Source organism: Anabrus simplex, chromosome 2 (assembly GCF_040414725.1).
Source record: "Anabrus simplex isolate iqAnaSimp1 chromosome 2, ASM4041472v1, whole genome shotgun sequence".
In the NCBI taxonomy this organism is placed as follows: Eukaryota; Metazoa; Arthropoda; class Insecta; order Orthoptera; family Tettigoniidae; genus Anabrus; species Anabrus simplex.
In genome coordinates, this window is record NC_090266.1 from 572,493,913 (window position 1) to 572,521,083 (window position 27,171).

A 27,171-nucleotide genomic window follows, 5' to 3' on the forward strand; every position below is an offset into this window, starting at 1 on the left:
GATGTAAAAATTGGCATATAGAATCGCCATTAAAAATAAAGAAACACGTATTTTTTTGTTTTCGGAAAATCGCAATAGGAGGAGTGAAAAGGGGTGAAAAAGGGGTTGAATGCCTTTAATGAGGCTACTTATATCTCAGAAACTGAATATATTACAGACCTGAAAATTGGTGTTTGGGATCTCCTTTAAAATTAAAGAAATAGGTATTTTTTGTTTCTGGAAAATCCAATTAAGGGGGGGTGAAAAGGGGGTAATATTTTAAAATGAGTGTATCTATATCTCAAAACTTTTAAAGGTTATAGATGTAAAAATTGGTATTTAGAATCCCCTTTAAAAATAAAGAAACACGTATATTTTGTTTTCAGAAAATCCTAATAGGAAGGGTGGAAAAGATTGAAAAAGCGGTCCAATGTCTTTCATGAGTCTACTTATATTTCAGAACCTGAAGATATTACAGACCAAAAAATTGGTGTTCCGGATCTCCTTTAAAAATAAAGAAACACGTATTTTTGTGTTTTTGGAAAATCCAATTAATGTGGGGAGTGAAAAGGGGGTGATTTTTTTAAAATGAGTGTATCTATATCTCAAAGCTTTTAAAGTTTATAGATGTAAAAATTGGTATTTAGAATCTTCTTTAAAAATAAAGAAACACGTATTCTTTTGTTTTCGGAAAATCCCAATAGGAAGGGTGTAAAAGGGTGAATAATGGGTTGAATGCCTTTAGTGGAGCTACTTATACTTCAGAACCTGAAGATATTACAGACCTGAAAATTGTTATTTGGGATCTATTTAAAAGTAAAGAAACACGTATTTTTTCGTTTTTGGAAAATCCAAATATTGGGGATGAAAAGGGGGGGGGTGAATTTTTTAAAATGAGTGTGTCTACATCTTAAAACTTTAAAATTTACAGATGTAAAAATTGGTAGTTAGTATCTCCTCTGAAAATAAAGGAATATGTATTTTTTTGTTTCCTGTAAATCCCAATAGGAGGGGTGTAAAAGGGTAAAAAATGGGTTGAATACCTTTAATGAGGATACATATATCTCAGAAACGAAAGATATTACAGAACTGAAAATTTGTATATGGGATCTCCTTTAAAAATAAAGAAACACGTATTTTTTAGTTTTTGGAAAATCCAATTAATGGCGGTTAAACAGGAGTGACAAATTGGGGTGAATTTTTTGAAAGACTATATCTACAGAATATCTTGGAAACGTAAAATGTTACAGACGTAAAAAGTGGGTGTTTGTAAATGTAAAGAAACATAGGTGATTTGTTTTGAGAAACTCCACTTAAGGGGAACTCAAAAGGGGTGAAATTTTAAAATGAGAATTCTTACAGTATATCTCAAAAAACTTAACATGTTACAGAAGTGAAAAATGGTATTTTTATCTCTATTAAACATAAAGAAACGTGTATTTTTAGTTTTCGGAAATACTACTTGGGTGGAGTGGGGGTGGGGTTGGGGTAAAAGTGACTGAAAATGGTGTTGAATTCTTTTAATTAGGCTACTGATATCTCAAAAATGAAGATGTTACAGACGTGAAATTTGATATTTGCAATCTGCTTTAAAAGTAAAGAAACACATATACTCGGAAAATCCAATGAAGTGGTGGTGGTGGTGGGGGGGGGGGTTTAAAGAATTGAAAAATTAATTGACTTAATTGTATGAGAATATATACATCTAATAAAAATTAAAGTTGTTACAGACGTGAAAATTCGTATTTGGATCTCCTATAAAAACAAAGAAAAACGCGTTTGGGGGGGGGGGGGTATAATCTTGGAGGGCGGGAGTGTAAAGGAGTTGAATTCCTTTCATGACGACACTTAAATCAAAAACTGAAGAATTTAGAGTCGTGATAATTGGTATTTAGAGATCCTTTACTATTAAAGAAACAAGTATTTTTTGCGGGAAAATTCACTTAGTGGGGGGGGGGGGGAGTAGTGTGAAATGAAGTGAAAAAATTAAATTATTTTTATGGGGATACTTATATCTCAAAACTGAAGGTAATAGACGTGAACATTGGTGTTTGGAATCTCCTTTAAACATAAGGAAACACGTCTCCTTTTTTGGTGGGGGGGGGGGGGGTGGCGGTAAATAAACTTAACGGCGGTGGGGTGTAGAAGGAGGTGAGACCAATTGATTTTACTGTTCTTAATGTACTTACAAGGTTCCTCCGTTGCTCAGATGGCAGCGCGCCGGCCTCTCACAGCTGGGTTCCGTGGTTCAAATCCCGGTCTCTCCATGTGACATTCGTGCTGGACAAAACGGAGGCGGGACAGGTTTTTCTCCGGATACTCCGGTTTTCCCTGTCATCAGCCATTCCAGCAACACATAATAATAATAATAATAATAATAATAATAATAATAATAATAATAGTGTTCCGGACCGTCGTCAAATGTGCGGACCGCGCTGGAAACGGCTCCTGGACGGGTAATGACTAAGAATGCAGTCCGGCCGCGGGTTCAGTGCCGCCAAGGCACCCAATACGACACCACGCCGGATCTCCTGAAGGATTTTATCCATATTAAAAATGATTATAGGAAAAGATGGCAAAGAATTACGGACCCAACTGACCGGGAGGAATATCTGAGCCTAGCCCGGGAAGTACGAAATCGATTGCTGGAAAGGAAGATTGAAAAATGGGAGGAAACGTGCCGTAATCTAATAGAAAACGAGTTAGATCGGGAATTTTGGTGGATTCTCGCAGAAAACGAGTCAGATCGCGAAATTCGGTGGATTATATATCTAAAACAATAAGCATTCAATTATAAATTTCAGGATAATACCGTAGAGTTGCACGGGTATCTTGCTAGTCATCCTATATGAAGAGAGTGCTTTGTTTATCAAAATGCACTCCATCTCGACTAATGTATTAGTTATCTAGGACTATTTTTCATAGGAGAGTTGCTGTTGAACCTCCTGCTTCCAGCAACTCCTGCATGAGCTTCAGTGGGAAGGTTTTTACCTATACGATGCAATGATTAACCTAAAATGGACACAAGGAGGATATGAGAGGAGACACGTTTTGACAAGACTTGTGATGCACGGGTTGCACCATTGTTTGTGTCAAAGGGTGAACTTCCATGAACCAAGTACAGACTGTAGATGTAAAAGGTGTGATAAACTTAGTGAACGCTATCATATATTTACATGTAACTTACGAGTTGAATCGATAACGAAATTCTATGTTGACTGTTCGTAAGAACCTCTTTATGCACATTTGTGTGAAATTAATAATTTATTATTATATGTTCTCATATTCTGCTTAGAACACAAGATGCTAAAGAACTTCTTAGAATGGTAGTCAACATCCTTAAAATTATTTACATCAGATATTCTAGAATTAAAAAATGAAAACATATAGGCTACTATACATCAAGCTTTCTTTTGCTTGATTTCTGCATGTTTTTTTTTTTTTTTGCTATTTTGCGTAACGTCGCACCGACACAGACATGTCTTATGGCGACGATGGGATAGGAAAGGTATAGGAAGTGGAAGGAAGCGGCCGTTGCCTTAATTAAGGTACAGCCCCGGCATTTGCCTGGTGTGAAAATGGGAAACCACGGAAAACCATCTTCAGGGCTGCCGACAGTGGGGCTCGAACCCACTATCTCCCGATTACTGGATACTGGCCGCACTTAAGCGACTGCAGCTATCGAGCTCGGTGATTTCTGCATGTTAATAAACATGTGAAAATTGAATCAGTCATGAAGAACACTAACTTTATTTAGTTTCTTGCAAAATTATAATACTGGGCGAGTTGGCCGTGCAGCTGTGAGCTCACGTCCGGGAGATACCGTAGTGGGTTCGAACTCCACTGTCGGCAGCCCTGAAAATGGTTTTCCGTGGTTTCCCATTTTCACACCAGGCCAATGCTGGGGCTGTACCTTAATTAAGGCCATGGCCGCTTCCTTCCCATTCCTGGGCATTTCCTGTCCTATCGTCGCCATAAGACCTATCTGTGTCGGTGCAACGTAAAGCAAATAGCAAAAAAGTAACAAAATTATAATACTATATTACTGTATTAGGATGCAGTTTAGTGTCGTTGCTTTCTTACACCAACATTTTGTATACATTTCTATATGATGGTGTTGTAAATACAATGTTAAATTAGTAGTACCGGTAAGTTATTTTACTGCCTAATATACAGTAATTCATTGTCTTAAGGCATTAAAAAAACTTCCAACACAGAGAATATTCACAATGATGAAATGGAACAGATTTTTGGCAAACTATTGCAGGGAGGTACATAAATGTACTTTGGTGGACAATTAAAATGGAATTACCTTGCCAGAATAGGTGCCCCTAATGGAAGGTTGATTTAATTTTGTGCCAGTGTGAGCTTTGCCAACAGGATATCTCCCAACTGCAATGTATTTGTTAATAATAAATAGATTTGAGAAGAAAGCCTCCATGGCTCAGGTGGCAGCGCGCCAGCCTCTCACCGCTGGGTTCTGTGGTTCAAATCCTGGTCACTCCATGTGAGATTTGTGCTGGACAAAGCAGAGGCGGGACAGATTATTCTCCAGGTACTCCTGTTTTCCCTGTCATATTTCATTTCAGCAACAGTCTCCAATATCAGGCTTTGGCAGCCGGCACAATTCCCATCCTCGCCGCTAGATGGGGTTTCATTTATTCCGTTCCTGACCTGGTCGAATGACTGGAAACACGCTGTGGATATTCTTCTCTAAATAGATTTGAAAAGAATCATTGCCAGGAGTAATTAGTGAAGAGGCCTACAGTTACTGCAGAGACCGATCACATCTACCACTCTTATTCATCTTCAGGCATTCATACCTGATATATAACCTTCCTGATCACATTTTCTCTTTTTGATGAAAAATATTTTAAAAGCCTATTAAAAAATCGTAGGGCTCTGCTAGAATCTTGGGATTAACTTAATAGCTTGCTGTCCAGTTTGCCTGGGTTTCATTCCTGGCTCTGTCACATATATTTTGCATCTAGTTTTTGGATATATCAAGAATTACAACACACCTTAGAACAGTCAATGGCTAGATACTTAGGCCATCAAAAAATAGTTTTCTATGTTCTCCCATTTCCCTAGGTAAATTATGAGGTGGCATCTGACTTATTGATTACAAATACAGACTTCAAGACATACACAATAACAGTTATAACACTGTTGCACAATGTTTCATTCACACCGACTGCAGTAGATGAGGCTGTTGACCACAATGTTAAAGACTACTTTAAATGTAGCAGCAGCAGGAGCAACTACTACTACTACTGCTCAGATAGAATCATAGGAAGGTTCAAAAGATGAAACATGACTATTTTTAAGAAAATAGTATTTATGACAAAATAAATATTATATGACTTTGAATATTTTTAAAAACTCATTCTTCAGAATTGTTTGATATACAGTCCATCTGAAGTTTGTTTTTCCAGTAATTTAGTAGAGACACAGCACAGCTCAGCAGACGAGTATTTATTTACATGGCCCATCACTTATCACATTTAAAACTGTAAGAGAAATACTTACGTTAGCATTTTCTATACATTATGAAATTATTATTGGAAATTTCTGTTTATAGAGTATTATCACCATTTTTTTATTTTGTAAAATTTCCATGCAGTCCAGCACATTCAACTAGACGCAATACTCTACGTTCTCCAATAAGAATTTATGTTTTGGACCTTGGTAAAGAGTACATAAATGTAAGAGACTTGTGTTAGCAGATTTACTAGCTTGTTTAAGAACCTTTTTTTTTTTTTCAAAATTTAGCATCTATTTAAAGCTGATAATAGTTGAAAGATGTTAAATTTGTTGCATTGTCATCATTTTTTACCATTTATTTAATTTAGTGAAATACTGTAACAGAACATTTCCAACTTGTACAGATAGTTAAATAATGAATTCCTGAGTTATGCCTTTTAATTGGAATAGGATATGCAGAATTGGTTAGTATTTTTTTTAAGTTACCATATATTCAATATGGGAAAGGAAAAGGCACAAACACAAATAAATTACATATTCATCATCTCATTGGTCAGAAATCATGTCTTTTGGTGTTAATGTTTTAAAAGTAAGAATATGAGAAAAACTTTTCAGGACATCGAACGAAATTTATAATACCCAGTCTTGTACATATTTTGTCCCTAGATTTCAGAGGACCGGGCGAGTTGGCCGTGCGCGTAGAGGCGCGCGGCTGTGAGCTTGCATCCGGGAGATAGTAGGTTCGAATCCCACTATCGGCAGCTCTGAAGATGGTTTTCCGTGGTTTCCTATTTTCACACCAGGCAAATGCTGGGGCTGTACCTTAATTAAGGCCACGGTCGCTTTCTTCCAGCTCCTAGGCCTTTCCTATCCCATTGTCGCCATAAGACCTTTCTGTGTCGGTGCGACGTAAAGCCCCTAGCAAAAACAAAAAAAACAAAAATTCAGAGGCTGCCAGATCATGTTAGGTTGGCATGCCTGCAGTTTGGGGCACAAGATAGTAACATACTCCCAGCTCCAGCATGTATGCAGTGAAGATCATGGAGTGGAGTTTCAAAGAAAACCGGACCACAGTGATTGCATTACAAAAGTGTAACAAGACTTAAGTGGAGATTTTTTACTTGTTCTCCCACTACTAATAATAAGTAAATTTGTGTATCAGACTGTTAAATGATACACAGAGGTTTCCTCTGGTCAATGACAGAGTTAGAAGCAGTGTCGGCCATGCAAGATCAGGACACCAGCAGCTCTCAAAGCCATCATCGATAGAATTTGGAGAAATAATCTGCTCTGCGAGCAAAGAATAATGGCATGGAAAATGATAGTTGCTCTATGAGCGATGTGACGCATCATTAAAGAAGACCTTAGGCATAGAGTCTACCAAAGAAGCACACAAGAACCACGAGACTATTGGAGACTTATGTGAATGGCAGTCACTGTCAAATTCTCTTCACAGATGAGAAACGTTTCACTGAGGAAGAAAAGCTAAACTGGCAGAGTGATCAGGCATATGCTCACAGCTCTCAGGAAGCAGCTGCCAAATTCTCAAAAATGGAAAGAGGTCACCATCCAGCGTCCATGGTGGTTTGGTGGGCAGTGTCATTTGAAGGCATCACATCACTGGATTTCTGCAAAAGGGGATTGGAAACCGATGCCACTGACTACCAAATTGACATTCTGGGAAAGGTTGTGGAGCCCCTGCTTGTTCGCAAGTAAGAATTGAATATTCCAGCAGGACTCAGCCCCTGCACACAAGGCTACATCCACACTCGAGCTCACCTCAAGCACGCTACTACTGCTGCCTTCACCAAATCTGTCTTCGAGGTCTTGATACTGCAATGAGGTTTAGAGCAGGTCCTCTCCTATAAAATGTTCCACAAGTGTTGTGTGGATGTTTTGAAAGTTGTGAACTTGTGCGTATCGTTCGTTCGTGAAGTGAATTCCAGTGTATATGTCGTGTTTGTGCTGTTAAAATGGCATGCTGTGCAGTTGCAGGGTGTACAAACCATCCAGCAACGCAAAGAATCTTAAGTTGTCCTTTTATAGATTCCCAAAAGACCCAACTCTATACAAACAACGGGTATATTTTTGTAAAGGAAAAGACGCTTTTAACTCTAAAATCGCACGCATATGCTCCAAACAATGTCTTTCCTCTGATTTTGAACGAGATTTACAGTCTGAACTGTTAGGCCTTCCCCTCAAGCGCTTGTTGAAGAAAGGAACAGTTCCCTCACAAAACAGTCCCACGTTTTCAGCATCAGTAGACAATTCAGAGAGAAATACATGCGCCGAAAGGTGGGATTGTAAAAAAGTTCTAGAAACGCTAATAAGCAATCTGTAGAAAAATCGAGTGAGCTTTCTCAGCAAGGACAAATTAACGAACAGTTCTTTCGCCAAAAGAAAGAAAACTTGCCCTTAAAGTGTGAACTAGCTGGTGTGATGGTCGAAGATGGAGAATTAAAAGAAAGAATAAAATTACTTACTGAAGATCTAAAAAGAGCCCAAACCAAAATAACGAAATTGGAGGCAATTTCAAAGAACTATAAGGATTTTTTTCTAAATGTCAAAAGCAATGTTCATTAAAGGGAAACTGCACAAACTGGTCACCTGAAGATGTACCTAAAGCAGTTACAATTCGGTGTATCTCCAAAAAAGTTTTGTCAAATGTTAGGGAACTCTAAAATATCTCCTTCCTAGTGAAACAAAAATAACACGGCGGTTGTCACAATTTTCAACTCCATCTGGGTTTTTGGATATCAGTTTTAACCTACTAAAGGGTCAAGCAAGCAAATGTTATGAATGGTAATTTGAAAAGAGAATTAGTGATGAGCTTTGACGAGATGAAAGTTAAATCTGATACAACCTGTGACAATAAAGTTCGGTGAATAATCCTGTACTGTCAACATAGATGAACAATGCACGACAGTGACCTTACTGTCATTCGCAAGCCTCGAAAGTAATTGGATAATTAAAGAAACAATGTGCAGACCGCAGACGAACAGCAGTGCACCGAACTTCACTGCTTGAGTGAAATCACCGACACCAAAGAGTATATAGACTGATATTAGCGCGCCAAACAATGCGTAGTGTAATTTATGTTAGGGACGTTCCAGTGACGTCACGACCACGGCAGTCTACTGCGTGTCCGTCTCGTGACACCTACCGTCTCTCCTCTAGCTACCGTGGTAGCAACCTCATAATAACAACAAACATTACAGTTTCTTGGAACTAACAGCAGATCAGACACAGAGATAGTTGCTGTTATAAGATGGAAAGAGGACACAGCATAGTTAGTTTTTCATTATTTCTATTACGAATAAGGCGTAAATGTGAATACCTAACGGTACACTGACCAACGCTTGAAATTTATTAATATTTCCAAGTTTCTCTATTATGGAAGGTTATGCGCTCTCAAATCTGTAAACATAAATAGAGATTTGAAATGTTTGTTAATATTAAATGTTGCCAGTAAAAGCTTCGGAAATGGAATTACCGCATGTTAACATACGATATACTGGCTCACTTAGCTTAAAACAGCAGCAGAAGCAAGTTCATGTTTGAAACCATGCGTAGATGTTTCTACTTTTTAATCACAGAACAACAAAGAACAAGAAAACTATTTAATTTGAACACAGTCCTCTCTGTGAGGTCAGATGTTATGAAGTGTCGTGCCTTTCGCCGATTAGCTGCAGTGGATTTTTCAGTTCTTGCCCGAATGTTCATTTGTCGCATGTGTATAAATGTTCTCGTTCCAACATATATGTTTCGGTTTTCGGAGGCGGTGAATCATTAACTGCACGATTTTCTATCGCAATGTCCCGAATTTCTGACGCACCTTTAATCATGCGTAATGCTTCAGACATATCCGGCAGGAAATCCACAAGTTTAGATGTCAGTATCACATTATCAGTTTCCGAAATCACCGCAGCTTTGTTGGATAAAGGAATATTTTCCGAATTGGCGTCCAGTAGTAACAATCTCAGTCTAAATTTCACCTCGATTTGTAGCGGATATTCAGAGGAATGTCCGAGTCCTCTTATCTGAGAAAATATTTTTTTCCAGACAGTCTTGGTTTAATCGAGCAGTCAAAATCTACTTTACTTTGAGAGATTGGAGGTCATTAAAACGGCCAAATGACGAACAGATGGTCGTCATAAAACCTTTCTGAAATGGTAGCAAATGTCTCGATTTACCAACTCTCATCCGTTCACAGCATGTGTACAGCTACCCTAGAATTCCTTCTTGGACCTGATGATCATTATCACACCCACTTGCGAGTTTTTTTTATCATTAGGTGTTCTTGCACTGACGATATCAAATGTGTCATTTAGAAGCCGGAAAAAGGAAGCAATATATTCCTCATCAGGCATAAGGAAGCGAATAGTTTGCCCTGTATGATTAGAAATATGCTGGATGGTGAAGTAAGCTGCTGGCGCTCCCTTCCTTTTATATTTATGTGTTGAAACGAGCATTTCGGACAGATCTTCATCTCACCGTGGTCTAACGCAGGCAACGTTTCAACGGTTTGCTTCGTAATGAGGATGTTTCCTGGAAGAGTTTTCAATTGATATCCTTGATTAATTATTCTGAATGGTTTTCACGTTCATTGTGTAGTGGTAATTGATTTTAAAAAATTAATTTTGAGGTCGAAAATTCTTAAATTATTGACCTAATTAAAATTTGTTTCATCAAATTTAATTTGAGTCATTATTTCAGCCAATTAGTAAATTAAGCTTAATTTAAGTTGATTCGCTAGGCCTCTTGTGTCCAGAGCTTCCTCAATCAGCGACGGCCTTTTCTTGGGATAATTCGTAGGTATTCTGTTTTTTATATTTGCTTGTTTTTATCCCTGGTCGTGCTAACACTCTTGATATTTACCTTATGTTGTGAGACCCTCATACAACTATTCGTAAGTTTTCTAAGGAATAAAACATAAAGAAAGAAGTGGATTACGAGATATACATCGTGACTATTTCGATTTCGATGACAAAACAGTAGTGTGCATAAAACATTTTGAGAATAAGTCTGAGGTTAGGGAAGACCTTTCCCTAATCTAAACGGTGAACCTATTCGTATTCCTAAAAACATTATATAGATAGAGATGATGTCAGTGTCTATGTGCTTCAAAAAGGCGAGTGATTTAGATGCAAATGTATTTTACAAGAATCTGTGCTTGCGAAAATGTTTGGCTGGATCGTGGAGTATAACAAAACCTATAAGTGCGACAGATGAAGCCATCTGTTCACTGTTACACAAAAGAAATAGTGACTTGGAGGGATTAGCGGAGTTTGTAACGCAGGGTTTTGTAGTACCAATACCTTCCGATTCATGCTTTGGTTATCTGTTTTCAAGCAGACTACACCAAGTTGCAGCTCGTTCATGTAGGATAAAGACATCAATGTTTTGAGTCAATAGAGTTTTGCACTTATGTTTGTGGGAAATACCTACAGAGTGGTGCAACTTTGCCAGTGATTCCATGAATAATACCCGACCGACGTTACCAAAGGGTACAGTTCACACTGAAGTTTGTTTTCATGCTTCGTTTGGTTTATGTTAACGCTCACTTATTTGCATTGTTCTATAAATTGTATCTAACTTACTTAATTGATGAATATAATTTTATAAAAGATAAATGGGATCATGTTATTTACTGTGCAACAACTCGCCACAATTTACTAGAGGTTATGGTCCCAGGATATTTCTAAAATATAACGTAAGTTAGTTTCTGTCGCGCACACAAATCAAGCATGTTTCAAGCTTGTTTCTTTGATCAAAGTATCGCCGCACACCTAGAAATGTGTGTCGCCAGCGTGAAATTCGTAGTATTGAACAAAGAGAACTACGACAACAGGAAAATTCAAATGTAAGCAGTCCTTATCAAGAATGATGCGTGTGGCTACGTCAGTGGGACTAAGAAGAAGCATGGAGCGACAGCGGACAATGCCACAGCTGTGAAAGGCGATTTAAAAGCGCAATCAGACATCATTCTCGCTATGCACCCGTCCGAATTTAAACAGGTATTAAAGGATGTGAAACCTTTCGCGCGGTATGGATTAGGTTGGAGGAAATTTACCAATCTAAATGACTAACGCGGAAAGCGGTACTTTTAAAATTAGTTTAATCTAAAATGCAGGAAGGTGATAATGCAAGGGAACACACTCGCCAATTTTTTGACATCGTAGATAAGTTGACGGAAATAGAGGTAGAAATAAATCATGATCTTCTGGCCGTTATGTTGCTACGGGGCTTGCCGCAAAGTTTTGAAAACATTTGCTGTGCCATTTCTCCGCGGGACGATTTGCCGACTCTGGAGATTCTACGAATCAAAATCAGCGAGAAGTTTGACGCGCGCAAAGTATTCCAGTGCAGGAAGCGATGGTCGCCGGTAAGGCTGCGCAAAGTAATCGTCAATGTCGTGGAGAAAAGGCAAAGAAGAAGAACGACACGACCAAAAAGGACAAGCGGATGAAGTGCTTCAACTGCGGATCATCGTAAAAGTGACTGTAGGGTACAGAAGAAAACTGGTGAACAATCTGCTAACAGCGCTGACAATCGTGTTTGTGTGTTCTGAAAGACACGACGTTGACTCAGGCGCTTCAAATTGTGAACGACGCATATTGTGATACCTGGTGTATTAACAGTGTTCCAGAAAAATATGGAGAACGAGAGGTATTGGGTAAATAAGTGCAAAAATAAATTACGAAAACTGGGGTTAGGAGATATAGGATATGAGAGGTGGAGAGAAAAGAAAGAATGGGTATGGAGAAGGGTTATAAGGAGAGTTGCCGATATAGAGACACAGAGTTTAATAATGGAATGTAGAGAAAGAGCCTCACTATCAGTATTTAATAAATTGTTAGAAATCATGAATCCGAAAATCGAAGGGGAGGGCCGGAAGGGCAAGAGAGGTCTATACTGGTGGGTTTTTGGAACTCCTACCAACAGAGGCTGGATAGGTACAGAAAATGCAGGTAGATGTATTCTGTGTGGAGAAAAATGGTCGGACCTACATATATTCATCGAATGTAGGGAGTTAGAAGAGCTGAAAAAGAAAGTGTTGAGTAAAAAAGAGATAGAAAAAGTAGAAAAAATTGAAAAGATGACGGTTTGGCTGGCCAGAGAATGGGGAAGAGGAACAAATATTTCGAAATATTTAAATATGGTTAGAATGAGATTTATAAAGAAATTAAGAGAATAAGGGGTAAAAGAGGGTTACAGAGGAAGGAGAGGAAGGAGGTAGACGAAACTGCTAGGTGATATAAAAATTGAAGACAATAAGAGGAGTTTGAAGTACAATCTGATTGTATGATGAAAAGAAGTTTTGTATATATTTGGAGAGGATTGCATGTGTGAGAGAACGGAGGTGGTAGTTAATGTTAGAAAAAAAAATAAAAATAATAATAAAGCAATGAGAGATGTGAGTAAGAGGAACTGTTGGACTGTTTAGAAACGGAAATAAGTGGAAGAAAGAGAAGGAATAAGGGAAAGCCAGGTTTGATTGTTGGCAATTAGATTGTTTAAGATTTAAGTTCAAAAAAAAAAAAAAAAAATTAGAGAGTAGTTTTTTAGTTTTAGTCTAAGACTCGTAGGAGCTATAGAATTGTCAACAAATACATTTGTAAACAGAGTTAGAATATGAATGATAGGGTTAGTGGACAAGAAAAGGTGTTTGGATAACATAATAGTAGATAATTCTAAACTCTGGCTTAAAAAAAAAAAATTAATAAGTAATGAGTGGCCGTGAGGAAGAGGAACTGTTGGACTGTTTAGAGAAGAAAATGATTGATAAGTGATGTGAGGAAACAAGGAAAAGACAGATTTGTTTTGTGGCAATTCCGTGGTTTAATATGTAAGTTAAACTATTTTTAAAAAAATGAAATGAGGAAGTAGTTTTAGTCTAAGAGACGCAAGAATAAGAAAGAAAAGCGATGAGCAAGGAACTGGAAATTGTCAACAAGTGCGTTTGTATATAGTGTATAAATATTAACTATACGGTAAAGTGGAAAGTAGTTAGCAGTTAGCGAATAAGTATTATAAGAGAGATGGACAGAGGCTAGGAAGAGTAAGAGGGGAAGATTGGGGATGGAAGGGGGGAGGGGTATAAGAGACAGACGGGTGGGATGGTACAGTCCCATCCCTAGGTGAAAGAGGAAACATGTCCGCTCACAGAATAACAACTGAATCAAGATGGTGGCGGTAAGACGACACGATTATAGGCGGAGCAGTAGATAAATGCGTGACGGATCGTATGACGGACCGGAAACCGCCTCTACGATTCGCCACGTAAGATGAGGAGAGAAGTACGAGTTATAGGTGGGGGTAATATCTAACCCGGGAGGAGTGGCTGAAGCGGCCAGGGCGGGATGGATCTCTCCTCACAGGGAATGCCGCAGCAGCCGAGGTTTTTTTTTAATTTTTTTTTTTTATTTTATGTTTAGTTAGCTGTAGAGAGTAGATAGGGGATGCCCATACATGCGGAGGAGTTCCTCGCATACCAGAGGCATCTCAATAGTTTTAGACAAGTTGGTGCAGTGTTAGGCTGGATTCCGCCGACATTGACACCACTAATAAGTAGAGTAGATAGTAATTGTATTGTTTGGTTTATATTATGTTGTGCGGTTTTTTTGGGGTTCTTAGTTAATAGTTTTAGTGTAGATAGTTAGAGCTTTATATTATATATAATGGTATGTTAGTCAATATTGTTTTGTTTTGTTTGGTTTATATTGTTTTGTTTGGTTTTTTGGGTTCATGTGTATTTTATGCTCTTTATTGTCTGTAACCGATGGTGCAAACTAGGGTGGCAATAAAGAGTTATCTATCTATCTATCTATCGTATTAACAGTGGCTGCACATCTTATATATGTAAGGATATTAAAGGCCGGGCTGAGTGGCTCAGACAGCTGAGGCGCTGGCCTTCTGACCCCAACTTGGCAGGTTCGATCCTGGTCAGTCCGGCGGTATTAAAAGGTGCCCAAATACGACAGCCTCGTGTCGGTAGATTTACTGCCACGTCCAAAGACCTCCTGAGGGAATAAATTCCGGCACCCCGGCGTCTCCAAAAGTCGTAAAAGTAGTAAGTGGAACGTATAGCCTATAACCTTAAGGACAGTAATGCTTTCGCAAAACTCGATCAAGAGGGACTTGGGAAACTGAACTTGGCCAGTTGTGCACATGTTGCTATTAAGGGCAAAGGTTCTGTTTCAACCTTCACAAAGGTATGTGATGAGGCCAAAGTGATCGACTTCCGAAATACTTTGTATGTACCGGACTTGGCGTGAAAATTTAATATCAGTGAGCAAAATCAGAGATAAGGTTATGACGTCATATTCAAGAAATTGAAATTCGAAGTTGTGGACAGCAATGGTCATGTACTCCTGACCGCCACTCTTATGAATGACGTGTACTATTTTCGAGGGCAAAGTAGCGCCGAGTGCAAGAACATCGCTGAGGACGACAAGGGAGGGGAAGTTGAATGGAATGGAGCTGCAAGTGAAGCCCGTGAACAGAAACTGCCAAATTAGTTAATTTGGGAGGGAGGATTTACACAAGTAGTACAAGAACCGACTCGTCTCAACAACTTGCTAGATGTATTCTTGGTTAAACCATGGGAAATTGTTGATAAAACTGAGGTAATTGAAGGAATAGGTGACCATAAGGCTGTAATAATGGATGTAGGACTTGTACCAAAAATGCTTAATAAGAGGGTCACACAAGACAAGAAATTATACAGAAAAACTAAAGTTGATGAATTTGGGACTTAACTTAAATCACAATTCAGTTGTTGGATAAGTGAAGGAAGTAATGTGGATACACTTTGGGCTAAATTTAAAGGAATCATTTGGGAAGGAGAGAAGAGATTTGTACCTGCTAAGAAGGGTAAAATGACCTCAGACCCTGTTTATTATACAAGGGAAATAAGGAAATTAAAAAGAAAATGTAGAATAGTAAATAGGAAAATCAAAGAGGGTAAGGAGAATAGAGAAACTAGAAAACAGCTAATGTGGGAACTGAATAGAGTGAAAAAGGAAGCAAAAGAGAAATATATGAATGGCATATTTCAAGAGGGTATTGACCACAAAGGGAAAATATAAAAAGATGTATTCATATATTAGGAATCAAAAAGGAAAAGGAATCCAAATTCCTACAATGGTGGGAGAAGGGGGCGAACACTATTCAACAGATACTGAGAAAGCAAATCTAATTAGTAGGGAATTCAGAGATTCAGTAGAAGATAGTCAGGACTTGGAAACCATAACAGAAGATAGAGAGGGAGAGACACATAGGGAAACAAGAAGCTTCTCATTCACAAATGAAGATATTTTCAGAGAAATCCAACTGCTTCAGCAAGGAAAAGCAGCAGGAAGTAATCAAATTACTGGGGAGGTATTAAAGACAATGGGGTGGTACATAGTGCCTTATTTAAAATTTCTCTTTGACTATGTCATAAATAATAGTGTAATACCAAAAGAATGGAAGGAATCTATAATAATACCAATTTATAAAGGAAAGGGTGCTAAAAGGAAACCAGAGAACTACAGACCAATCAGCCTGACCAGTATAGTTTGTAAAATACTGGAGAGTTTAATAGCAAAGTACATCAGAGGGACATGTGATGACAAAAAATGGTTCATGAGGAGCCAGTATGGATTTAGAAAGAAATTTTGTTGTGAGGCACAACTGGTGGGATTTCAGCAGGACATATCAGATCAGTTGGATTCAGGAGGCCAGTTAGATTGCATAGCCATAGATCTTTCCAAAGCCTTTGATAGAGTGGAACATGGATTATTATTAAAGAAATTGGAGGGAATAGGATTGGACGTAAGGGTTATACGTTGGATAAAACATTTCTAAATTCAAGGGCTCAGAAAGTCAAAGTAGGAAATAATATATCACAGGAAGAGAAAGTTTGGAAGGGAATCGCACAGGGTAGTATAATCGGTCCGTTACTTTTCTTAATATACACAAATGATTTAGGGAACAATATAACATCAAAAATAAGATTGCATGCAGATGATATAATTGTTTATAGGGAAATAAATAACATTGAGGATTGTTCAGAATTACAAAGGGACCTTGAATGTATCCAACAGTGGGTTGAAGAAAATAATATGAAGGTTAATGGAGGCAAATCAACTGTTACAACATTTACAAACAGGAGCTTTAAAACTGAATTTGAATATACTTTGGATGAGGTAGTTATCCCAAAAAATGGCAAGTGCAAATACTTAGGTGTGAGATTTGAAAGTAATTTGCCCTGGAAGGGTCATGTTGATGACATTGTTGGGAAAGCATACAGATCGTTACATGTCATAATGAGGCTACTTAAAGGATGCAACAAAGAATTAAAAGAAAAAAGTTACTTAAGTATGGTTCGTCCATTATTGGAATATGCAAACAGTGTTTGGGATCCTCACCAAGAATACCTAATAAAAGAAATAGATAGTGTGCAGAGGAAAGCAGCAAGATTTGTAACAGGGAATTTCAGGAGAAAGAGTAGTGTATCAGAAATGTTAAAGGAACTTGTGTGGGAAACTTTAAGTAAGAGAAGGGAGAAAACTAGACTTCTAGGATTATATAGAGCTTATACAGGAGAAGCAGCATGGGGAGAAATCCGTGAGAGGCTTCAGTTGGAAAATAATTATATTGGCAGAACTGACCACAAGTATAAAATTAGAAGGAATTTTAGCAGAAGCGACTGGGGTAAATTTTCATTCATTGGCAAAGGCGTGAAGGAGTGGAACAGTTTACCAGGGGTAGTGTTTGATCCTTTTCCAAAATCTGTGCAGGTATTCAAGAAGAGAATAAACAGCAACAGGGAAAATAAATGAAATGTTAGAGGGCATTCGACCAGTGCAGGCTATTGTAAATAAAAAATGTGTGTTAAAAAAATAATTCCATCCCCTGGTCCATGGAGTTTGGACAGCCAAAGTAGGGGACTGCCTGTAGGGGTGAAGTACAGTGGATACTTCGAGGTCCCTGGGACCGCTACGGTAGCTGTGAAGGCCCTTCAGGAACTCTGAAAAGTGGTGGCAAAAGGGGGCTCTGGTTAAGACGCAGCAGGTCGTTATGTTACTTAGGTTCCAAAATGTGTAAAAAAAAGTAAATAAATGCAATGTAAATTTTAATTTTATACCAGTTGCATAGTATTATTTGAAGTAATTCCACATACTGTATATGAGTTGACTATGTAAGTATAGGAGATATTATAAGTAGAATTTTGTAAACAATATAAATTTATTAAGGACGATCTGTTTGTTTAATAGAAAAAGATTGTTAGCATAAATTGTATATTATTGTATTCTAGAACAAAAATGTTCTTCTCTTGTTAATTTAAAATTTATTACTTGACAATAATGTATTTTAGTGTACCATTTGCCACCGAGGTAGACACCTTATTTGCAAATAAAGAGATTTTGATTTTGATTTTTGAAGTTCCAAAGAAAATTCTTCTAGTGTATTGGCACATCCGACTAGGACATTTAAATATCCATTACCTCCGCGAAGGTGTAATGAAGGGAAGTCTGCGAGGGAAAACAATCAAACATGCCAACGAAGATTTCAACTGCAGTGTCTGCTTGCAGGTGAAAATGAGCCGACCACCGTCTCCGAAGACATCCGAGAGAAAGTCCGCAATGTTCGGCCTAGTGCATTCAGATGGTTGCGGTCCGATGCGCGTTCCCTCACACGGGAAAATCGATGTTTTTGCACATTAATTGATGACTACTCAAGTTCGTGCGAATTAAAGTTCATTAAATAGAAAATCAAGTACCGGTACTTAGAAAGTTACGAATCTTCAGATCTATTATGTACACACAACAGGGGAAGAAAATCAAGTGTCTTCAATCTGATAATGGACTAGAATTTATGAACCGAGATTTTGACGAACTACTTGAGAAACATGGAATATCCCGACGATTGACAGCCTCCTACAATCCCGATTAGAATGGCGTTGCTGAGAGACGCAATAGAACACTAATGGAAATGGCAAGGTGTCTGCTTATACAACCAGGGTTACCATCATCATTTTGGGGGAGGTAGTTAACACTGCAGACTCCATCAGGAATAGGTGTCCCACGAAAATGTTGGAGGGGAAGACGCCGTACGAGATTTGGCATGGCAAGCCGTCTGATGTGACCGACTTCAAGCCGTTCGAGTGCGAAGTGTTTGTCATGGACATGTCACCAGGGAGAAGAAAGCTCGAGCCTCGCTCCATGAAAGTAATCTTCGTAAGATGCAACGCAGAAACAAAGGGGTATCGGGTCTGGATTCTGAGCAAGTTTAAGATCGTAGTGTCGAGAGACGTCAAGTTCCTGGAGGTCGCCTATTCAGTCATACAACGAATGAGGAGATTTCGAGCCAGAGGAAGTGACTTCACGAGAACCGTCCAGACCGCTGAAAGACAACACTGCAGCAACGAAGCCATCTATTGAAATCAATCTCAGTCGCTCTCAAGGTCAAGACGTAGATCCCGAAATCTTAGACCACCAAGATGACTTTGAGGCAGAAGTTTCTTATCAGAAGGATTTTTTCGATGTCCCTGCAGAGAAACCTTCCAGATGCCGACCGCGAAAAAGGTACAAGATTTACACCGGACGACCGGGAAGACCCCGTTTCGATCGTGGTGACAGAGCACCGATAAATCACGGCGATAAAGAGAAGGCAGACTTCGCATATCTGACTGAGGTCCCTACCTCGCAGGCTTTATCTGGTGCGTAATCACATCAACGGCTAGAATCGTTGGCAAATAGAGTCAACTCAATAGTGAAAAACAAGACATGGGACATGGTATCAATGTCCGTTCCGTTCTGATGTATAACTACGAAAAGGATTGACTTTTGGATAAGAGAAAAGCCCGGATGGTTGCAAAAGGATACTTCTAACGTTTCGAGAGGGTCTATCATGAAAGTTTCGCCCCAGTCGCTCGATTGAATTCAATACGTTTGGCCATCGCATATGCAGCACAAATCAGAATGAATATTCTTTAGTATGATTTCGCTACAGACTATCTCAGTGGTGTCGTGGGCGACGATGTGTTTATAGAGTTGCCTAACGAGAAGGAAGAAGTACTCGAGTGCATCGTTAGAAAGAAGAATCGCGATGAGAAATTCGTCCATGAAGCTGAGGCCATGTTGCAGAGGCTGAAAATGGGGGACATCGTCTACCATATAAAGAAGGCTTTATATGGGTTGTAGCAGGCATGTCGAGCTTGGCACCGACGCCTTCATCAATAGTTACGTGGTCAAGGAGCAGTGCCTACGGGGGGAGATCGAAGCATGTATGTGAAGGACGAAGATGTGGATCTAACCATCACCGTAGTATACGTTGACGATATTTTGGTGATGTGTTGGAACCCTGAGAAAATTATTCAGTTCGAACATTGTTTAAGTGAGACTTTCGAGTTGATGAATCTTGGCGAGGAGGAGCGTTGTGTGGGGATAGACTTCTACATAGATAACGACAAGATTACTTTGAATCAGAGGACGTACATAGAAGACATCCTGCGTCGTTTCAACATGTCAGAATGCAATCCAGTATCTACGCCTCCCATCGCTGGAACGAAGCTCACCAAGGCAGATGTATGGACCAATTCAGATGGTGACAAACCACCCTACCGCGAGCTCATCGGATTTCTACTGTATCTTTCAATAGCTACACGTCCTGACATAGCGCACACAGTTTGTTGCCTCAGCCAGTACAACGATTGGTTTGGAAAGTTGCACTGAATGGTGGCAAAAATGGTCTTGCACTATTTCAAGGGTACCCTGGACTTGGGGATCATTTACAGCTTTGGAAAGGGATCAATAGCGGGCTTCTTGGATGCTGATTTTGAAGGGCCAATCGACGGTAGACGTTAATTACTGGATACGTCTTCGTTATGAATGACGGTCCCGTTACATGGGATTCCAGGAAACAATGCACAGTAGCTGTGTCAACCACTACCGGTCAGAAGCTTTCGATCACCTATTACAACTATTGATTTTTGGTTAAAACAGGAATTTCGTTTTGAATATTCTATCATTTCCCTGTTCTGATAATAAAACAAGTATAAACATGTAAAACCTAAGCGCCTCTGTTTCGTATTTGACTGGATGTTCGCATAGAAGGGCGCTGATAAGTATCTACAACAACACTGGCGTGCCTTTAGCCAAGACGTTTCCATTCGAATAGCCTCATTCCTTTAGCTGTCTGTATAGAAATCATTTCGCATTAGTTTTCAGTATGTTGTGTACATATAGCAGTGTGTTTGTATACCTGATCAGGTTCGTACCATGTTACCTCCTAATGGGACGAACGCAAGAGTATGGAATTGAGAAACCTGCTGTGATTTTAGCTGTGCATCAAGAAGGCTATTCTAGTAGGACAATAACAACACAAATTGGCGTAGCCCAACCTACAGTGGTGTATACACTGGAGCGGTTCAAGGAAACTAGTGCCAATGCATGGGTTTCACGATCTCGAAGACCCCGAGTAACGTCATACAGGTAAGATCTGTTCATATGTGTATAGAGTAAACGTCAGAAGACTCGTGCTGCACCTGAAATTCGCGAGGAAGTAAATAGTATGCGAGCAGCTCCAATCTCTGTCTCAACAGTGCAACGCCGTCTTCGTTAACAGGGTTTAAAGGGGTGAATTGGACCAAAAATCCTTTAATACGCAGAGAAAATAAAGTGAAAAGATTGCAATGGGTACAGCAACATAAAAAGTGGACCGTGAAGCAATGGTCCGAGGTGTTATTCACGGACGAATCCAAGTTTGAAGTATTTGGAAGCCCTCGTCGAATGTTTGTTCGTCGACTTCGTGGAGAACGTATGAAGAGTCAGTGTGTGATGCCAGCGGTGAAGCATGGTGGAGGGTCGGTCATAGTGTGCGAATGCTTTGCGGATGATAAAGTTGGTGATATAGTGAGAATGAGTGGAACATTAAAGAAGGAAGTGTATCACTGGATACTGATCAACAATGCAGTGCCATTTGGCAAGAAACTTATTGGTTATGGGTTTGTTCTGCAACAGGACAATGATCCCAAACATGTTTCTAAATTGTGCAGAGGTTATATCAATAGAAAAGAGAAATGTGGGTAACTGAAAAATATGATTTGGCCAAGCCAGTCTCTTGACTTAAATCCCATTGAACTCTTATGGAATGTACTTGACAGGGAGGTCAGAAAACAGAGGTCATCTGATGTCAAAGTTCTATGGAATAATTTACAGACGTGTTGGACTGCAATATCTGCAAAAACACTACAAAATATTATCTCCAGGATGCTAAGACTTTGTGCAGCTGTTCTCAGGGCAAAGGGTGGATACTTTGAAGACGACACAATCTAAACCGTATTGTATTGTAGTTAATGATAGAGAGAGAAAATGTTTATTTTGATGGTCTATTTAGCTTTTACGATGTGTTTGTACATTGAAATAAATTACCTGTATATTGGTTTTTGCATAGGTGATCGAAAACGTTTCACCGGTTGTGTATGGCGCTCAGTGATGCCACCAAAGAACTCGTCCACGATCGACATTTTTTGGGAGCTTCAACACCTGATGTACAACGACAGTTTCAGTGCTCAGAATCTAGCCACAAATTATGTTTTTCATGTACGAACAAAGCACATTTATGTTCGCCATCAATTTTTTCGAGAAATTGTTCAGTCTGGAGCCATGAATTTGGGGCATGTTACATCTGGAGACATGTCAGATGTTATCTTGACAAAGGCCTTGTCCGAACCGAAGCATGAACGGCGTGTGCAAATTTTGGGATTAATGAGAGCAAGAGTCGAGGACCTGCAGATTGTCTCTGGGGGAAGTGTGGGAAATACCTACAGAGAGATCCAACTTTGCTATTGATTCCAAAGGGCACAGTTCACACTGAAGTTCGTTCTTAATTCTTCCTTTGTTTATGTTAATATTCACTTATTGTACCTAATTAACTTGATTGCTGAATATATGTTTATAAAACATAAACGGGATCGTGTTATTTACTGGGCAATAACTCACCACAGTTTACTAGAATGTTCTTCAATGGGTAAAATCCTATTGTCTATTTATTGTTTGAACGTTTCATTAATACGTTTACCACCATTCTGTGAGTTGCTTCTATGCCATATGCCAACATATGTTTTAATAGTTTCCAGAAAGGAAAGCTTAGCATAATTAGGGCCGTTCAATGGGTTAGCATTATCATTTCTGGTGTACTTCCCTTTCATTTGGCGCTGAATACGAGAAATTGTCCACCAATTGAAACTAAAGCAACAAGTTATGTTTCATAGTTCTCATGCGAGTGAATAAATTGAGGAATTTAGCATCTTCATTTATAGGTTATAAATCTCATTTTACAACCGTATTGGAGTTCAGAGTATCAAATTATTATAATTAATGAACCACCTTTCCAATACACAAAATCCTTATATTTAGGATGAAACTATTTAATCACAAATTGGACATGTTTCACTCAACTTTGTGAGCATCATCAGCAATAGTTAACATAAATCATTGGTGGGTCAGGGCCCTGATCCTGGTGTATATCACAAAAGAATGTCTAATATACATTGATAAAAATATATAAATTTAACACTTTAAAAATAATCAATAAGATTATTTATGTCTATTAAAACAAAATTATTTTTTTAATCATTCAGATTGTTTAAAATGTAAAACGGAATGGATGGCTTAAATGTTAAAAATAGTATATGGTAATTAGATGTTCTTAAAAATCGTTGTCCAACATATCTACGCTCGATTATATTAAGACTGTTTATGATAAAATCAGTTTTTCAAATCAGGGTGAGTTCTTATTATAGACTATGTTGCTGTTTTTTAAGAATAAACATGATGAGAAACGCTAAAATCGCACATGATAGATGAAAAACGAGTTCACTGGTGATAAAATGTCGTCTAGATCGGCGTAATTAGCCTTTATGGGACTCCTTGCGTTGTAATTTCTGCCATTATTTTATAAAATCTAGACGACATTTTATCACCAGTGATATAATAGATCAGCATTTTTTCGTTAGAAGAACAATTTCAACATATTACTGCATAAAACAATGGCAGAAATTACAACGCAAGGAGTCCCATAAAGGCTAAATTACGCCGATCTAGACGACATTTTATCACCAGTGAACTCGTTTTTCAACCATCATGTGCGATTTTAGCGTTTCTCATCATGTTTATTCTTAAAAAAACAGCAACATAGTCTATAATAAGAACTCACCCTGATTTGAAAAACTGATTTTATCATAAACAGTCTTAATATAATCGAGCGTAGATATGTTGGACAACGATTTTTAAGAACATCTAATTACCATATACTATTTTTAACATTTAAGCCATCCATTCCGTTTTACATTTTAAACAATCTGAATGATTAAAAAAAATAATTTTGTTTTAATAGACATAAATAATCTTATTGATTATTTTTAAAGTGTTAAATTTATATATTTTTATCAATGTACATTAGACATTCTTTTGTGATATACACCAGGATCAGGGCGCTGACCCACCAATGATTTATGTTAACTATTGCTGATGATGCTCACAAAGTTGAGTGAAACATGTCCAATTTGTGATTAAATGGTTTCATCCTAAATATAAGGATTTTATGTATTGGAAAGGTGGTTCATTAATTATAATAATTTGATAATCTTCATTTATGTTTATACATTCAGAATGGTGTTATAAATATCATTTTAACAGTTTTACCATGCATTTCCATCTATCCAGCGAAGTGAAATCTAAGAGAAAACGTTATCTAAGTGAAATTTATAAATAATCACCTTGTTGTCCTCGTTTTCTGTGCGGGTGTCTATTTATTCTATTAGAATATATGTGATTCTAGTTGATTACGGTAAACAATGAGTGAGCAAAAGTCATGGTAAGACACTGAATGTGATGTTAGTAACGAGTTGCTCCTTCGCGAGCCCTCAAAATGGCAGCAATACGGCGGGGCACCGACTCTACAAGGTGTTGGAATCGTTCTGGAGGGATCTGGACCTACGCATCTTGCACTGCTACCCTCAACTGGTCTTGTTTAGTTGGTGTGGGGTTCATGGAGCGTACACCAGCATCACACAAATATTCGATTGGATTAACATCGGGGATCTGGAGGGCCAATCCATGGTCGTAACTTCACAGGAGTGCTCTTCCAACCACCTGCGTGCCACCACTGAGTGGTGACATGACACATTGTCCTGTTGAAACATGACATTTCCATCAGGGCACTCTAGGGCTATAAAGGGTACAGATGGTATGAAGGAATGTCTACATAACGTGCACCTATCAGCGCTCCCCGCATCCGGACAATGGGACCTAATTGCGCCCAGACCAGATCTGAGCCAACTCCCGCCTGACACTACCTTGTAGACACGCAGGATCCATAGCTTCATGGGGCATACGCCACACTCTCACGCGCCATGAGCTCGCTACAACTGGAACCGGGATTCATCGGACCATACCACACGCCGCCACTGTTCCATGGTCCATTGCAGATGTTCGCGGGTCTATGCACGTCGTTGAGTTCTGTGTCGAGATGTCAGCAAAGGGACACGAGTTGGTCGTCGGCTGATGAAACCTATGCGGTGCAGTTGTCATCTTATAGTCCTCGTAGGAATTGGTTCCCCTATTCCCAACATTCAACTGGGCGGTGATCTGACTCACAGTAGCCCGTCGAGCGCTCAGTATGGCTCTGCGGAGGCGACGTGATGTCCGTTCGTTAAACACCGGTGGTCTTCCCGTGGGGGTGGTAACATTCTCTCTGCGATATTGAAGATCAACAGTCAACAGTGTTGACCTCGGGAACCCGAATTCGCGCTTAATCCCCGCAATGCTATGACCCATATACCGTTCGCCGATGATCATCCAACTTTCAAAGTCGATTAACTCGTGACGTGTTGCCATCTTCACGATGCTAATTTTCTTTGGCAGACTACTCAGCTACGCCACAGCTAGCCGCAATGCTCAGGGGACACACACAGCATATGTTCCATTTGGACACCCCTCCACTCATGTATGTGATGGGTAGTTGTTTGCGAAGTGTTTTCATACGTTCAACAGTGATCTTTCCTATGATGTTATATCTATAATGTTAAATTACCGCATTTGGTATAGTATGTACGTGATATTTTCGTGTTAGCAAATGCCAGCAGTTCGGCTACTTCGGCCGCCACGTTTTTTTAATATCACGGTCTGAGTATTGAAGTCGGTCTTGATACTAACGAGGTAATGTGTGAACTTTAAGGATATCGGTGATTACTACACTACCATACTTTTACAGCATGAATATTTATTGGTCAAATAATGTGTAATAATGAGGTCCAGGGATCTGTGACCAAATGAAACACATGGCGTTACCTAGTCATGCCATGCGAGCAATATTTTATTGTGATGGGCATTGTTATCGAACTTCAAAAAACTATAACGAAATTAATTTATTTGGAAATAAAAATTCTGGATTCTTTCATGTTTTTAATTACCTACCTTGCGATTGTCTGATTTGAGATACAGGCTTCTTTGATTTAGTAAATGAAGTGTCATTAATGTTTTAATAATATCCCTTGCTGTGCAAGGCTTACTTTTATATTAGTGTTATACTGTTATCCATTTTCCCTTAAACCATCGTGCTAAATTCTGTTGGCACTAAACATTTTCTACTCGCGTGTTTGATTCACTTCACTTCATCCTTCTTTAGTTTTTCCTCGCGTGGTGTCCCCTGTAATGTACCTATTGTTTTTTGCCATGCGTGGGCGGGTGCTTTTGTTCTTTCTCGATTTTTGGGGCTGTGGATTATTCGATTTAATGCGAATGTATTTGGCCTTGGTGAATAATTATTTACGGGTTTCTGGTACCTTATTTTGAAATTATTGAGATCTCTGAGTTCTTCTGTTACTATGAGTTTAATTTATTGCGGGTTCGGCGTATTTTAGTACCTTAATTCCGATCTTTTGGATTTATTGGATTTGGAATTTTCTCAACATATTTGACGAAATTAAGCCTCCGTGGCTCAGGCGGCAGTGCGTCGGCCTCTCACCACTGGTTCTGTGGTTCAAATCTCGGCCACTCCATGTGAGATTTGTGCTGGACAAAGCGGTTTTTATTCTGGTACTCCGGATTTCCCTGTCGTATTTCATTCCAGCAACACTCTCCATTATCATTTCATTTCATCTGTCAGTCATTAATCATTGCTCCAGAGGAGTGCGACAGGCGTCGGTAGCTGGCACAATTCCTATCCTCGCCACAAGATGGGGGCTTCATTCATTCCATCCCTGACCCGGTGAATGAGTGGATACCAGGTTGTAGGTTTTTACTAGACGAAATTATGCAGTTTTGTCTTTTGTTCATTTGATTTCTATCATTCATTCTTTCTCCCGGGTTCATTTACTTTCGGCGGTTTGTCTCTTATACCATTTATTGCTCTGACAGGGAATGTCGGCGAATTCCTGTGCATGTTTCTTATTTTTAATTTATTTTCACATATTTTATATTTCTAAGTTACATTATTTCCTAATGTTATTGACCCTTTACTCATTTCATCGGGATCCCGTTGTTAACTTTTCATTTAATTATTGATATCTTGCTCACTAACTTTATAATGTTTATATTTTGGCATTATATTACCCATTAAATTATTCACCTTTAAATCTTGTATTTATTTTTGCTGTTATCATATCATATTTTTTCTCCAAGATATTATGCAGTGTTTCATTTATTAATTACCACG